This window comes from Lithobates pipiens, unplaced genomic scaffold, assembly GCF_037356315.1.
Source record: "Lithobates pipiens isolate NorthernLeopardFrog02 unplaced genomic scaffold, aLitPip1_a1.2 Scaffold_28, whole genome shotgun sequence".
NCBI classification, from domain to species: Eukaryota; Metazoa; Chordata; class Amphibia; order Anura; family Ranidae; genus Lithobates; species Lithobates pipiens.
In genome coordinates, this window is record NW_027507789.1 from 96,494,380 (window position 1) to 96,512,519 (window position 18,140).

The 18,140-nt window shown below is 42.3% G+C and overlaps 1 protein-coding gene across 1 annotated transcript in view; it reads right to left on the reverse strand.

The window, feature by feature from the left end:
- MED1 (mediator complex subunit 1) overlaps positions 1–18,140 on the reverse strand; it is a 552,713-nt gene that overhangs the window by 125,308 nt on the left and 409,265 nt on the right. The gene's annotated exons all lie outside the window — the stretch shown is intronic.

An 18,140-nucleotide genomic window follows, 5' to 3' on the forward strand; every position in this document is an offset into this window, starting at 1 on the left:
CCAATCTCCATATGGCACAATGGGAGGATGATTGTATCTATAAAAATAAACCGGATCAACTAATTCTATACCAGCGTTACATTGATATCTTTTTAATCTGGAAGGGAGATAAGGAGAGACTGACACGATTTGGCCAAACTGTAGAAAGAAATGAGAACATTAAATTATCTTGGGAAATAGATAAATCAAGAATTAATTTCCTAGATCTTGAAATCTGGCATGAGGACAAGAGAATTAAGAATAAATGTTTTTCAAAGCAGTTGATAGAAATAGCTATGTGTCGATACAGAGCTGCCACCATTCATCTTGGCTAATGAACATTCCAAAAGGACAGCTGCCATCATTCATCTTGGCTAATGAACATACCAAAAGGACTAGTCAGACTAAGAAAAAATTGCACATCAGAAGCCAATTAAAAACGAGCGGAATTTAATCGGAGAATGTTTTTTAGATAAAGGTTATGAAAAATCCTTTCTGCAAGAAAAAATGTAGGAAGTTGGAAATTTTGAAAGAAAAAAATCTCGATAGAGAAAAAGAAGAATCAGAACATATGGAAGCACCATTAATTCTGGATTATAATGTGCAATTCAAGAAATTGGAATCTATTGTTAGAAAACATTGGAACATTCTAACAGCTGACCGCCACCTGAACCAATTACTATCTGTCTACCCCAAATTTGTATATAGAAGAGCCCCTACACTCCGAGATTTGCTAGCCAAAAATGTTTTGGACCCCCCACCTGAGAAAGGGTATACATTCTTTGAGGGTAAAGGATTCTACCTGTGTATAAATTGTTATGCTGGTCATCATACCACTTTTAGGAAAAAAGAAAAAAGAGAACTTTAGTGCCAATGTGCCAGGGAAAAATTACAACATTAAAGATTTTATTTCCTGCAAGACTGAGGGGGGTAGTCTATGTTTTGGAGTGCTCATGTAATCTCCAATATGTAGGCAGAACAAAAAGACCCCTCTGGAAAAGATTGAGGGAACATGTTCAAAATATTAAGTCAGGTTACCCCAAACATAGTGTATAGAGACATTTCCTAGAGGTTCATGGAAAGGATCCCAGCTCCCTCATTTTTTGGGGCATTGAAAAATACAAGTCACACTGGAGAGGAAGTAAAATCATCACTCTTAGTAAATGTGAATCTAGATGGATATTTGATATGCAATCTTTTGCTCCTCTGGGTCTCAACATTGAGTTTGATTTAAACTGTTTTATCTCTAACTATTAGTTTTAAATCTTTTATTTAATTCATTTTATTTTTATTTATTATTTTCTTATCTATTTTTTTTCTCTTTGTAAGTCTGTTATTTTGTTGTAGATTTTTGTGATATTGGAGGCATTGTCTAAATTGGTACTTGATAATGCCTCCAATCTATTTTTTTTTTTTTTTACATTGATGCAAGTTTTTAAACTCTCTTTTATACTTTGTTTTGTTTACCATTCACCTTGGGTTTTATATATATTTTAATTTGTAGGATTTAGTATATTTATACTATTCTGGGTCCAGCATTAATAAGATTAGTGAGAGTTCTTAGTGACCTGTGGTCCAAAACTTCCCATTATCCTTTTCTTCCCAGTGCCATTTGCATAAAGTCTTAAATATTCAATTATCTGCCTCTAATTATGATTATCTTTGTTATTTAAGCTCACTGAGTTTGCTCAGCTCCTTCACCCGTGAAAAATTCATGTGTGTTGTGACGCAATGTGTCAGGAGGAGCTCTGTGATGTCACTTCCGGCTACGTCCCTGACAGGAAGTCCTGTTTTTTTTTGCCTTACATGATGTTTTTTGTCTGGCCTGTGCCACCATTTTTTTCACGTAAACCATTTTTTAAAATAAATGTCTTTTGTCTGTGATATTGTGGTGTTTGGAGACATTCCCATTAGGACAAGAGATCCTGGAGATCAGGAACCAGCACAGTGACCCTCTGGAAGTTTGAGAAGTATCCTGAGCCACTGCCTGAATGGCTTTTGATGCACTACTAGACTCATCTGGGGTCTTTTTGTGAGGTAAGGGGCTGGCACCACTGGGGGAGGATTGTATCAAGCTAAATGTGGTTTCTCTACATTCCAAGGTGGACTGCTGAATTTGCCTTCTGACACACACACACACATATATATATATATAAATATATATATATATATACACACACACACACACACATATATATTTTCTTTGGATTGTTTATATTCTGTGGATTTTATTTTTCCAATATTGCACTTTATATTTCATCTACATTGCACCTTATTCAAATTGATTTATTTTTTCTCACATCAGTATTTATTGCATTTTTCTTTATATTGATTTAGATCACATGTTTTGGGATTATCATTAATATTTTTTGAACGTACTTATCACTGTTTATGGATATGTATATCCCTTGTTGATAACTGGTCAGATATTTATTCACCTGTTTACTAGATTGGTTTAACTAGCGCTACTTCACTTTTTATACACAGTTTTTATGGGTGTTGATATGGGTGTAACACTAGAAGTTTAGCTGCTTTTTATTTCCATTTAGCACTTTATTTGTATATACCTCATAGTTAGCACAGATTGCTTTCTTAGCGCATTAGTACACACCTTTTGATAACTCACAGATTTCTGTCTTCCATGCAGGTTTAACTTTCTGCCGCTGGAATTAGAGTGCACGCATTCCGGTAAGAGTACCTACCCCCCTCTCTGGGTGATGGACGCATGTCTTTGGTGATCTTCTAACAGATTATTCACAATTGTCTTCACATATAGACTGTTTATCCTAGACATCCATTTTTTCACCCTAACTGGGTGTAATACCATTCTTGGATGCTGATGAACTTTTTCATGGTCACATATACATATTTATTTCTATATTTCTTTATTGTCGCATATTTTGATCTATATATTGCTATTTCAAAGCGATCTTCATATATGGTTTGGACAATTCACATGTAACACCAGCACGCCTGCACTTTATTGTTGTTCATTATTTCTTTTTTGTGCACATATATTTTCATTATCTTTGTTCACATGGTGTCATTTCACATATCGACACCCATTATTTTATTATTCTAGTCATCCTTTGTAGGATTGTCATTGGCACATTTGTCGTTTCACACAGTGCTACACTTTTCATTTTTCAATACCTATCCAATTCAGTCACATTGCAGTGTTAGCAGCTCTTTCTTTCTCTTTTGGTAACGCAGTAATGTCACTTATATATACACAAATTTTTACATATATGTGAGAAGTGTTAGAATAGGTCTGGAGCTAAAGTGGATAAACTGAGAAAATGTATAATTTCAAGCAAAAAATAAGGTAAGTTTGAATTTAACCAGTTGCCGACCGCCACACGACAATGTAGCAGAATGGCACGAGCAGGCATATTGGCGATCGGGCCCCCCCGGTACCTGCAGCAATCGGAATCCATTCAGGAGCGGTCAGTGATGGGGGGCATTCATTTATGGCCAGCCCATCGCAATCGCTCTTGACGAATGGAAAGCTTCCTCTGCTCCTGTAATGTAAACAGGAGCAGCGGAAGTGATGTAATTGCTCCTCGTGTCTATCTTTTTCGTTCCGGCGCAGAGGAGAGACCTATGTGAGTTGCACCAACACTACACATTACAGTAGAACACGCAGGCACACTATTCACCCCCCTGCACCCTCTGTCATCGTGACTCTAATTGCAGTTTTTTTTTATTATTGATTATTGCATTGGTGTCATTTGTGACTGCAATAACTGTTAGGGCAGTTAGGCTAAGCTCCCTTTAGGTCGAGGGTACCCCCCTAATAAAGGTTTAACCCTGTGATCATCCCCCGTCACCAAGCGATCATTTTTCTGATAACTGTATTTGTGTCAAAGGTGACGCTAGTTAGGCAGGTAGGTATTTAGGTTCACTGTCAGCTTTCTATATTGTCAGGTACCCCATATACTAGCTAATAAAGGTTTTAACCCCTCATTGCCGTCTAGTTAACCCTTTCACCAGCGATCACCGTATAACTGTTAGAGGTGACCCTGGTTAGTTATTGTTTTTATAGTGTCAGGGCCCCTTTATTACCTTATTAAGGTTTAACCCCCTGATCACTGGGTGGGTGATATAAGTTAGGTTTTAGGGTCTGCGTCGACCCAGGCAGCGTCAGATTAGTGCCAGTACCGCTAACAACCACGCACGCAGCATACACCTCCCTTAGCGGTATAGTATCTGAACGGATCAATATCTGATCAGATCTATACTAGCATCCCCAGCAGTTTAGGGTTCCCAAAAACGCAGTGTTAGCAGGATCAGCCCAGAAACCTGCTAGCACCTGTGTTTTGCCCCTCTCCGCCCAGCCCAGCACACCCAAGTGCAGTATTGATTGATCACTGTCACTTACAAAACACTAAACACACATAACTGCAGCGTTCGCAGTCAGGCCTGATCCCTGCGATCACTAACAGTTTTTTGGTAGCGTTTTGATACAGTCGCTGACAGCCTAGGAGCTTTTTTACCTGTTAGTCTCACTAGTGTACCACTAAATTTAGAGCCCAAAATGGCAAATCGAAGGTACACTAGTGAAGAGGCCTACACGTTTCTGAGCATGACAGATAGTGAAGAGGAAGTCACTCATCTCTCAGATTCAGGCTCAGAGTACAATCCTGTAGACGACAGCAGCTCCATGACAGATAGCTCTGATGACGGAGTTGTGGTCCCTGCCAAGGTCAGGCATACCAGACCCCGATCTTCTTCTGTTGTTGAGGTGCAAGAACCGCAGGTCCCTCATATGGAGCAGAGAAGTACTAGCGCTACTATTCCTTCAGGTCAACTGGAAAAGCACCAGCGGCCTAGTACACCCTGGTCGTACATCCAAAACTGCAGTAACACTTGGTGACATGGCGAGTCCCATAACTGCAGTTCAAGCTGGCAAGGTGGCAAGCACAAGAAATGTCATGCTGCCACCAAGAAGACAAAGACAGGCCTGTCGTGCCCATAGTGCACTTTCTGCTGCATTCGCCAATCCTAATTGGGAACCCACCACTTCTGCAGCACCCGTACTTCCCCCATTCAATGGCCAACCCGGCATTCAGGTGGAAGCAGATTTTTATTCACTGTTTTTCACAGAAGATCTCTATAGTTCTATTGTGGACCAAAGCAATTTGTACGCTGGTCAACACATCGCCGCTATTCCCCAGTCCTCCCTTGCCAGATACTGGAGACCAATTACGGTCTCTGAATTTAAGATCTTTCTGGGCCTTTCCCTCCACATGGGTATAGTTAAAATGAGTACATTGCAGTCATATTGGTCCACTGACCCAATGTACCATATGCCCGTGTTCTCTTCTTCCATGGCCAGGGCAAGATACGAGCAGATTTTGCGGTTCATGCACTTCAATGACAATGAACTCTGTCGTCCTCGTGGAGACCCTGAATACAATCGGCTCTACAAAATTCAGCCCCTCATAAACCACTTCAACCGTTTTGCAGACTTCTTTACTCCCCATCAAGTTGATGATTGATTGAGGAGTCCCTGATTAAGTTTTCTGGCTGCTTGTCATTCAAACAATACCTACCCAGCAAGCGTGTCAGATACGGGGTCAAGATGTATAAGCTCTGTGACAGGGCCACAGGCTATACATGTAATTTTATGGTTTACGAGGGCAAAGATAGTCACGTAGAGCCGACAAACTGCCCTGACTAAATAGGAAGCACTGGCAAGATTGTGTGCGACTTGGTGTCACCCGTATTCGGAAAAGGGTACCACTTGTACGTGGACAATTATTACACAAGCGTGCCACTGTTTAGCCACTTGTTTGATCAACAGATTGGAGCATGTGGCATTGTGCAACCCAATCGCCGGGGCTTTCCCCAGCGGCTTGTAGATTCCCGTCTTAGGCTGGGGGAGAGAGCCTGCTTGCAGGGTAATAAATTGCTCGCTATGAAGTGGAGGGATAATAAGAATGTTTTCGTTCTTACCTCCCTTCATGCAGACACGACGGTCCAAATTACTACGACGACTGGTGTCGTGGAGAAACCCCTCTATCCATGAATATAACCAAAATATGGAAGGGGTGGACCTCAACGACCAGTTGTTGGCGCCGTACCTAGTTGCACATAAGGCCAGACGCTGGTACAAAAAAGTGTCTGTTTATTTATTTCAATTGGCTTTGCTGAACGCTCATGTGCTATACAGAGCTTCAGGGCGGACTGGATCATTCCTTAAATTCCAGGAAGAGATTGTAAGAGCCCTTCTGTACCCAGACGGTGCTCCAACTCACCAGCCCCAAATAAATGCAGTAAGCCAGCTGCACGAGAGGCATTTTCCTATGTCCTCTTGCGTACCTCTACCCAACGAGCCCCCCAAAGAAAATGTAATGTCTGCAGAAAACGCGGATATAGGCATGACACCCGTTATTATTGTCCCCGCTGTCCTGACAATCCTGGTCTTTTCATTGGTGAATATTTTGAACCCAACATACACTAGTTGAGTATTAGCATAGGGTACAGCATTGTACAGACTAGGCACACTTTCACAGGGTCTCCCAAGATGCCTTCGCATTTTGAGAGACCCAAACCGCTGGAACTGTTACAACAGTTACAACCGTTAGAACCGTTACAAAAAAAATATATATATATATAAAAGAATAGTGGTCGTTTTATTGTTCTCTCTTTTTTAACGTATTCTATTCTGCAATGTTTTATTGTGCTTTATTGTTTACCATTTTTTGTTTTCATGTACGCCATTCAGCTGCAGCACGATTTATTTATCTTGACAGCAACAGTGTTAGCTCCCATGATACATAAAGCCATGACTCCAGCGCTGTCGGAGGTGATTTCAACACCACAGTAAAAAAAAAAAAAAGAGCATATATGCCGAAGCATGGTGGCGGCAGGGTTGGAGGAGCGATGTGCTCCTAACTTTTGCGGGAGGATGCCCCCACGCTTAGGCACAGGTTGCGTTTAAAAAGGTTTTAATTTTTACAAATTTTTTTTGTATTTGCTTTGCAGGTATGGTAAGTCTTACTGTTATACTGTAATGTTACTTTGTTTTATTGTTAACAATCATTTGATTAGCAGGTATGCCATTCGGCTGCAGTGCAGATTTATTTATCTTGACAGCAACATCGTTTGCTCCTACCTTCTGGGGCGGATGCCCCCATGCTTCGGCATATATAAATGGTGCATGTATGCCCATCATTAGAAGTGGGTGGATGAAGGGAGGTATTCTAATGGTGGGCATACCCACCGATCAATATCTTTTTTTTCGTTCAGCCCACAGGCTGCATGAAAAAAAAAAAAAGATTACAATATATGCCAGGGGACCAGCAACGTACAGGTATGTTGTTAGACTTTGAGTGGTTATACCAGAATGATGCCTGTGGGTTTAGGTATCATCTTGGTATCATTCTTTTCAGCCAGCGGTCGGCTTTCATGTAAAAGCAATCCTAGTGGCTAATTAGCCTGTAGACTGCGTTTACAAGCAGTGGGAGGGAATGTTCCCCCTCCCCCACCGTCTTCCATGGTTTTCTCTTGCTCTCCTGTGCAGACAGGGAACCTGAGAATGCAGCTGGTGGTTCCGCCAGCTGACCATAGAGCTGATCAGAGACCAGAATGGCTTCAATTATCTCTATGGCCTAACAAACCGGAAGCTACAAGCATTTCATGACTTTGATTTCGCTGGATGTAAACAGCGCCATTGGGAAACCATTTTATCACACCGATCTTGGTGTGGTCAGATGCTTTGAGGGCAGAGGAGAGATCTAGGGTCTGATAGACCCTCATTTTTTCAAAAAAAAGAGTACCTGTCACTACCTATTGCAATCATAGGGGATATTTACATTCCCGAGATAACAATAAAAATGATTTAAAAAATATATATAAATGAAAGGAACAGTTTAAAAAAAAAATAAAAAAGCAAAATAAAAAAAAATAAAAAAAAGCACCCCTGTCCCCCCCTGCTCTTGCGCAAAGGCAAAAGTTGGTCTGGCATCATATGTAAACAGCAATTGCACCATGCATGTGAGGTATCACCACACAGGTCAGATCGAGGGCAGTAATTTTAGCAGTAGACCGCCTCTGAAAATCTAAAGGGGTAACCTGTAAAGGCGTTGAAAGACTTTTAAAAATGTATGTAGTTTGTCGCCACTGCACATTTCTGCGCAATTTTAAAGCATGTCATGTTTGGTATCCATGTACTCGACCCAAGATCATCTTTTTTGATGTCATCAAACATTTGGGCAATATAGTGTGTTTTAGTGCATTCAAAAAAAAAAAAAAGTGTGTTTTTTCCAAAACAAATGCATTTGAAAAATCAATGCGCAAATACTGTGTGAAAAAAAAATGAAATGGCGATAGGTAGTGAGGCGTGAAATCAAAAATGCATGCCCTTAGAAATCCTGAAGGCGGTGCTTGGCTTTTGGGCCCCGTACGCGGCTAGGCTCCCAAAAGGTCCCACACATGTGGTATCTCCGTACTCAGAGGAAGCAGCAGAATGTATTTTGGGGTGTAATTCCACATATGCCAATGGCATGTTTGAGCAATATATCATTTAGTGATAACTTTTTGTGAAAAAAAAAATGTTTTGTCATTATTCAATCACTTGGGACAGAAAAATAAAATATTCAATGGGCTCAACAACATGCCTCTTAGCAATTTCCTTAGGGTGTCTACTTTCCAAATGGGGTCATTTGGGGGGGGGGGGGGGTTTGTACTGCCCTGCCATTTTAGCATCTCAAGAAATGAGATAGACAGTCAAACTAAAAGCAGCGTAAATTCCAGCAAATGTCCCATAGTTTGTAGATGTGATAACTTTTGCGCAAACCAATATATTATATATATATATACCGTATATACTCGAGTATAAGCCGAGATTTTCAGCCTCTTTTTTGAGGCTGAAAGTGCCCCCCTCGGCTTATACTCGAGTCATCGCTGTCTGCCCGCTCGATCAGCGTGTCGAGCAGACAGACAGCGGCCATTCTATTCAAAAGCCGCGCCTCCGGCTCCGCCTTCGCCTGTGATAGGCGGAACACTGAATTTCCCAGCAGCCTGTGTTCCGCCTATCACGGACGTCGTATCATCCTCGTACTACGGACGAGGATGATACGACGTCTGTGATAGGCGGAACACAGGCTGCTGGGAAATTCAGTGTTCCGCCTATCACAGGCGAAGGCGGCGGCGCAGCTTTTGAACTTTACAATGGCCGCCGACGAAGAGGGCACGGGACGGCACGGCACGGGACGGGACGGGGGCAAGGCAAGGCACGACACGGGACGGATGCAAGGAGGCAAGGCACGGCACGGGACGGAGGCAAGGAGGCAAGGCACGGGACGGAGGCTCGGGACAAAGGTAGGCTGGACACACACACACACACACACACACACACACGGATGGAGACACACACAGGGATGGATGGATGGATGGATGGAGACACACACACACAGGGATGGATGGATGGATGGATGGATGGATGGAGACACACACACACAGGGATGGATGGATGGATGGATGGAGACACACACACAGGGATGGATGGATGGATGGACACACACACACACAGGGATGGATGGACGGACACACAGGGATGGACGGACACACAGGGATGGACGGACACACAGGGATGGACGGACACACAGGGATGGACGGACACACACACAGGGATGGACAGGCATGTCTCACCCTCGGCTTATACACGAGTCAATAAGTTTGCCAGTTTTTTTGGGGGTAAATTGGGGGCCTCGGCTTATATTCGGGTCGGCCTATACTCGAGTATATACGGTATATATAATCTTATATATATATATATATATATATATATATATATATATATATATATATATATACACACACATACGCGTATTGACTTTTTTTTTTTAACCAGACATGTGGCTGAATTCATTTTGGCCTAAAAATAAAAATTGCAGAGGTAATCAAATACCTTTAACGAAAGCTCTATTTGTGGGAAAAAAGGACGCAAATTTTGTTTGGGTACAACATAGCATGACCGCGCAATTACCAGTTAAAGCAGCGCAGTGCCAAATTGTAAAAAGTCCTCTGGTCTTTGAACAGCCAAATGGTTCGGGGCTTAAGTGGTTAATGGCAGCGACACATGTCAAAAAAATTAGGACTGGACCACGTTTACCACAGGTGGCACTGATATGCGGCAGTGATGGGCACTGATATGTGACACGGAGGGGCACTCATAGGTGGCACAAATTGGCATGGATTGGCGGCACGGATGTGCATGGATAGGCGTCATGGATGGGGACTGATAGGTGGCATTGTAGTGTAAAGTATTGCACTGATGGATGCCAATCAGTGCCAAACAATAATGCATGCCAATCAGTGATGCCCATTGTGGGCACTGATTGGCATCCACTGTGGGCACTGACTGGTGGTCTAGGATGGCATACATGGTGCTGGGCATCCCTGGTGGTCTGGTGGCATCCCTGGTGGTCCAGTGCGGGTATCCTCAGGGGGGCTGCACTGATAATCGATCGCAAGTGAGGAAAAGCCGATCACCGGCTCTTCCTATTTACACTGTGATCAGCCGTGATTGGACATGACTGATCACATGGTAAAGAGTCTCAGTCAGAGACTCTTTTCCGAGATCGTAGTTGCGGTGTGTCAGACTGACACACCTCAACAACGATCGGCGCGATGCGCGCCCCGGCTTAATATCTTGATCACATCATATAACGTTCTGTCAGGATATTAAAACCACTTTGCCGCCGTCATTTTGCTATATTGCGGGCGGGATGTGGTTGTTTTTTTTGTATAAGCTTTTTTATAATATATGATTAAATAGATTTTATACTGAATATTCAATGATTTTTTACCTTTATGTATGTGATGTAATGTACTCACCCGAAGGCTGCTCATTCATATCAGAATACTAGTGACATTAGAAAATAATTTTTTTGCATATATACTGTGTGTTGACCTCTGTTGTATGAGCGTTTTTTCTTTACAGTGGTTATCAATGCTGAACGGAGTAATTATATGGCTACTTTTTTTTCCATCTAGAGAAGTTTCAGACCTATCCACATTTTATTATCAGATTTGAATTTATTTGGCATGTTTCTATGGCGATTCAGCCTAATGGCTACATGGCAGAGTGGTCTGTCTTCTCCTGTTGGTGGGGTAAATTGGACTACAAAAAGATGGTCGACATCAGACAGTAGAGGACCCATTTAGACTGTCTATCTAGACAAAACTAGTCGGGCCGAATCTCAGTGCTGACATCACGCCTCTGCATGATTGTCAGTAGCTCTTACAGTGAGCTTTTACTGTATTTTTTTGCTGTCACATTGTTCTAATTGGATGACTGTCTCTAGTATACAATAAACCTTTATTTAAGCTACTATACTGTCACCGGCTTTCTGTTGGTTCCTTGGTGAGCTCTATTTGTTCCAGTGGGAGTTACCTTTTGCTGCTGCTTAAGTGGAGTGATTCCAGAGGAAAGGGCATACACCTGGGGAGGATTTGTGTATGAGAAACAATGCTGTGACTGCTGTACCTGTAACAACTAATGGTTTGGTGAGTGTCCATCTGATTAAGGTGGTGGCACTCAGTTTTTTTGTTATACTACAGGGATCTGCTAATGATGGAAGATCTTTTTTATCTGAATATACAGTGAGGGAAAAAAAGTATTTGATCCCCTGCTGATTTTCTACATTTGCCCACTGACAAAGAAGTGATCAGTCTATAATTTTAATGGTAGTTTTATTTTTTTGGTGATTTATTTGTATTACATTTACCTAGTCTTTCGTTGACTCCGGCCTCTGTTAACCACAAAGGTATATCATGTGATGTGTCACTAACAGTACTGTCGCGGTCGGTATATCCCTCCTTTTCCTGCATAAAAACTGAGGTGAAGAAGGCATTTAGTACAGTTGCCTTCTCTGTCTCATCTGTAACCATCCTCCCATCCTCATATTTTACGTGGGCAATGTGCTCTGATCTTGCCTTTTTACTGTTAATATATCTAAAAAATATCTTTAGATTATTTCTACTTTCCTCTGCTACAAGTCTCTCGTGGTCTTTTTTAGCCACCCTGGTTGCAGTTTTACACTTCTTATTGCATTCCTAGTAGTGTTGGAATGCTGACGATGACCCATCCCCTCAATATTTTTTAAAGGCCATATTTTTCTTTTTAATAAGGTTTTTTACAATACAGTTTAACCACCCAGGTTGAGCCTTCTATATTTATTGCCCATTGGAATGTGATATCTTTGTTTAATATGCTCCTAAAGCATTCCCATTTTTCTTCTGTGTTCAACGTTTCTAGCATTTGTTTCCAATTTATGTAATGTAGTAACGACCTTGGTTCAGAAAATTTGGCTTTGAAATAAAGTGTTCTTGTGCTACCCTCGTGCCTCCTTTTTCTATGATTTGCGGTAAATGTGATCATCCTATGATCGCTAGATCCTGAGTTGTCCCATATTTCCACATCTGACATCAGACTTGGATCGTTCATAATTAATAGATCTAGCAGGGCATTCTTTCTAGTTGGGGAATCCACCAATTGGGACATAAAGTTGTCCTTTAAGAAATGACGGGCCTTTAATTAATGAGCTGTCCCCGCTGCCCAGTCAATACCAGGTTAACTGAATTGCCCTATTATGATGAAATTTCCCTGTCTCACTGCCAATTCTAACTGTGATAGTAGGTCCAGCTCCTGCTCCTCCTTCGGGTTGGGGGTCCTATAACATACCCCCATTATTAATTTCCCACTTTCTTCTCTTTGAAGTTCTACCCACACAGACTCCATCTCCTCCTTGTCCCATTCACAATGTCACTCCTCTCTACCACCCTTGTCTCATTTTTGACATATAGACATACCCCTCCTCCTCTCCTTCCAATACAAGGTAACTCAAATCAATATAACTTCTTTGAAAATAGGATTTTTAAAACAGCTTACCTGTAAAATCCTTTTCTTTGATGTACATCAGGGGACACAGAGCCGTAGTACTTACTACGTGGGTTATATCGGCGTATCAGGTGCTGGACACTGGCACACCCTTTAAGTTATGAACTTCCCCCATATAACCCCCTCCCACTACTGGGAGCCCTCAGTTTTGTAGCCAAGCAAAGTGTATAAGGAGAAGAAGGGAGGGACCTATGTGTCCCCTTATGTACATCAAAGAAAAGTATTTTACAGGTAAGCATAGCAATGGCAACTCAAGGGTGGGGGGAGAGAGACACAACAAAAAAAGTCGACTTATACTGCAGCCTGCAGTACGCTGCGCCCTGACCCTTAACATCGATTTGATAAAATCTGGTAAATGTATGTATGTAACTTTAGACCATGTCACGGCTTTACAGGTCTGAACCCAAGAGGCCTGATGATGCATCACCCAGGAGTTACTAATCGCCCTGGTAGAGTGTGCCACTTCTTTCCCAGTGGAAGCCTTATATGGGGAAATGCGTCGGATGGAGCGAAGGACCAGTTAGCAGTGGCAGCTGTAATATTTATATCGATACACCCCTTTTTTGCCAAGATCTGTTTTTGCTGTTTTGATTGTTTTTAAAGATGTTTTTGTGTGTACAGTATCTATTGGTTTGCCATGATTTCGTATGCACTGTTTGGTTTGGAGTCATATGGGTGGAATTTTTTTAAATAAATGTTTTTTCTTAAGAAAACCCAACAATACTGCACTATTCGTTTTTCTGCCCTGCATGCTGGACGGAGGAAGAGGTGGCGTGCGCACAGCCAGTGGTGGAAGTGAAGCGCTGTGTGTGGTCTGCCGTTGAAACACGGAGAGGAGAGGATTGCTGCACTCAGAGAGCGGAGGATTCAGGCTGAGAAGTTGGAGGTGAACATCGCTCCGTGTGGAGGCTTTGGTCTGAGATATGCTCGTCTGAATCTTGGATCTGGTAAGCGGCCAACCGATTACATTTCTCCTTTCCTGTAAAGCTATTATTGGACGTGGTATACTTGGATTTTGCAAAAGCGTTCGATACAGTTCCGCACACATGGTTCCTGTGTAAGGTAAAGTCTATAGGTTTGGAACTATCAGTTTGTAAATGGATAGAAAACTGGCTAAAAGACAGAATTCAGAGAGTAGTGGTTAATGATTCTTACTCGGAATGGTCTAAGGTTATCAGTGGTGTACCCCAAGGTTGGTGTACCCCAAGGTTCAGTGCTGGGACCCTTACTTTTTAATATCTTTATGAATAATATAGGGTCTGGGATTAAAAGTAACATTTCCGTCTTTGCAGATGACACCAAGCTATGCAGTGGAATAACGTCCTTACAGGATGTCTCCAATTTACAAGCCAACCTCAATGCTCTGTCTAATTGGGCGACTATGCGGCAGATGAGGTTTAATGTTGAGAAATGTAAAGTTATGCACTTGGGGGCTAAGAATATGCATGCATCATACATGCTAGGGGGGAGTACAACTGGGGGAATCCATAGTGGAGAAGGATCTGGGGGTTTTGGTAGATCATAAGCTCAATAGCATGCAATGCCAAGCTGCGGTTTCCAAAGCAAGCAAAGTTCTTTCCTGTATTAAGAGAGGTATGCACTCCAGAGAGAGAGATATCATTTTGCCCCTGTTCAAATCATTAGTAAGACCTCATCTGGAATATGCAGTTCAGTTTTGGGCACCAATTCTCAAAAAGGATATTGGGGAACTGGAGAAAGTGCACAGAAGGGCAACCAAACTGATAAGAGGCATGGAGGATCTCAGCTATGAGGAAAGATTAGAGGAACTGAATTTATAATTTATTCGCTCTTGATAAGAGGAGATTAAGGGGGGATATGATCAACATGTACAAATATATAAGGGGTCCATATAGTGAACTTGGTGTTGAGTTATTCACTTTACAGTCAACAAAGAGGACAAGGGGCCACTCTTGACGTCTAGAGGAAAAGAGATTTCATCTCCAAATACGGAAAGGTTTCTTCACGGTAAGAGCTGTGAAAATGTGGAATAGACTCCCTGCAGAGGTGGTTCTGGCCAGCTAGTGGATTGCTTTAAGAAGGGCCTGGATTATTTCCTAAGTGTACATAATATAACTGGGTACTAACATTTATAGGTAATGTTGATCCAGGGAAAATCAAATTGCCTCTTGGGGGATGAGGAAGGAATTTTTTCCCCTGATTTAGCAAATTGGATCATGCTCTGCTGGGGTTTTTTGCCTTCCTCTGGATCAACTGTGGGTATAGAATTGGGTATATGGGATTGTATGATATTATTATTTTTTATTTTTGTGGTTGAACTGGATGGACTTGTGTCTTTTTTCAACCTGACTAACTATGTAACTAATTATGGTTCACTGTCACTTGTAGTTCTATTAAGTGAGTGTGTTTGGCACAACACAGGGGACACTGAAGTTTGTATCTTTGGTGGTTTATTCACTGATTTAATTAATTTATTTCTTCCTTTTTTGGTGTGGCTGGTCTGCGTGAGATGTAGACTAACCCTTTTTTTTTTTTATATTCCACGCATTTTATTTTTTTATTTTTCACATATTTTATGAGTGGTGTAACGGGGATATTTTTGTTATTATCACTGAGTATTTTTTATCACCGATTAACTGATTATTGTATTTTTGAGTTTTGGGTGAGAGTGGTTTGGGCATGGAAATTTGTATTCTGGAGACTCATGTGAGCACTCGTTTGATTAATCCATTCAGGTTGCACGATTGAAGTTTTCTTTTAGAAGAAATGGCAACCAGAAATACTGTCTTTCTGGTCAACAGAACCAAGGGAATTTCCTCTAAAGGTTCAAAAGGCTGCTTTTGTAAAGCTGACAGCACAAAGTTCAAATCCCAAGGATTTAGGGGTGTTTTGATTGGAGGACTGATCCGTGTTACCCCCCTGCACAAAGCAACGCACTAAAGAGTGAGAAACTAAAGGCTGCTGACAAGGCTGAGATCTGGCTCTTGATGGTATTCAAGGCCAGATTCATCTCTAATCCCATCTGTAGGAATTCAAGGATTCTACCTATAGCATATTTCCTGGGGTGCACCAAGCAATATATGCCTTCCAGTAGATAACCCATGACCCCTTAGGATGTGGGTCTCAATAGCCAGACCATCAAATTTAGCATCTGTAAGGAAGGATGGAATACCGGACCCTGCAAAAGAAGGTCCAGCCATAATGGCAGAGTCCCGGGAACTCCTACTGCCATCCTTATGATCTCGGCAAACCAAGGCCTCCTGGGGCACGAGAATCACCTCCTTTTGTTCCTGCCTGATCCTGCGAAGATGACGCGGAAATAGCAGAACTGGAGGAAATGCATAGATCAGAGAAAACTGATCCCATGGGAAGACTAATCCGTCTGTTTCGCAAGCTAGCGGATCCCTTGTCCTTGACACAAAGTTGTCGACTTTGTTGTTGAATCTGGACGCGAACAGGTCAAAGTCCGGAATACCCCATCTCTGACATATCCCAAGAAAGATGTCGGGGTGAAGAGACCACTCTCCTGGAAATAATTGTTGGCAGCTCAAGTAGTCCGCCTGTCAATTATCTATCCCGGGAATGAAAAATGCCTGGACCACTTTCCCTGGACAGTAACCTCTTCCAGGACCACTCCCCAACCTTAAAGACTGGCATCCATGGTTACTACCTTTCAGGTGGAAGGTAGAAATGTCCTTCCCTTTTGAAGGTGTTGGATATCAGCCACCAATTCAGGCTCTGACATACTTCAGGAGCAAGCTGAATCAGAAAATCTAAGGCCTGAACCCTTTTGTTCCAGGCTGACAGGATTGCGCTTTGTAGCAATCTTGACTGAAACTGTGCGTAAGGGATGGCCTCGAAGGAGGCCACCATCTTCCCCAACAATCTCATTCACAACCGAATTGAAGGCTTTTTCTTTGCCTTGATGAGGTGAATTAGTTCTACAATGGAACTGATTCTCTTTGGAGGTAGAAATACCTTTTCCTGCCTGGTATCTATGATTAGTCCCAGGTACTGTACTCTCCTTGGTGGCCTCAAGGATGACTTTTCTAGGTTGAGAATCCAACCTAGAAATTCCAGGTAGTTTACCGTTCTTACCAGACCATGGTCTAACCCGGAAACCTTATGATCTACTAAGAGTTGGTTGTCCAAAAAGGCTAGGACCATTATGCCCTGAGCCCTTAACCTTGCTAAAGCAGAAGCCAGAATCTTTGTGAATACTCGAGGAGCTGTGGCTAGACCGAATAGCAGGGCCACAAACTGAAAGTATTAAATATTGACACATGAAGATAGGCATCCTTGATATCGATTGAAGCCAAAAATTCTCCTCTTTGGAGGATGGCTACTACAGACCGAATCGATTCCATATGGAAGGATCGGATGCACAAGTGCTGATTTAGATCTCTGAGATGTAAAATAGGTCTTATTTCCCCGTTTGGTTTTGGGACCGTGAAGAGATTTGAATAAAAACCTGTGCCCTGTTCCTCTAAGGGAACCTCTGATATGACTGCTTTGGCTAGCAGATGGTCCAGTGCTAGAAGGAGAGCCTTCTTTTTTTCTGGGTCCTTGGGAACCCCTGACCTTAGAAATCGGGGAGACAGCAAAACTCTGAACTCTAGTTTGTAACCTAGAGATAACACAGAAGCCATCCATTTGTCCTGACATTGCTCCTGACAGATCTTTGAAAATTGCAAGAGCCTTCTCCCCACCCGAGCGAGCGGGGGCGCCCCTTCATAAGGAGGCTTTAGTACTCTGCTTGGTGGGCTTCTTTCCCCAAGATCTTTTCTGACCTTGGTGCTGTCCCTGGGGTTTCCCCCTTTAACCTGACTGCTGAGGCAGTCGAGACTGCCTAGAGGCTGATGTCCCTGGTACAGGAGAAGAGGCCTGCTTAAAAGAGAAATGTCTAAATTTCTTCTTTACTGGCAACAGAGTGCTTCTGCCATTGGAAATCTTTTGTAAGTATTTATCCAAATCTTCTCCATTCACCATGAAAAGGGAAACTGGCTAGGAGCTTCTTACACGGTTCTTCGGCTGACCAACTCTTAAGCCAAAGAACTCTGTGAGAATGCACTAGTCCCAACATCAGATGTGAAATCTGAATGGACGCATCTCTCATAGCATCTACTGTGAAACAAAGTGTGTCTGCTAAATCAGCGTACTGCTGAACCTGTTCAACAGGTAAAAATTTAAGCATCTCCTAAAATTGTTCCTTGATGGCCTGAGATACACCCATTGTGGCCAGAAATGGCTGCACTGCTGAACCTGCTAAAGC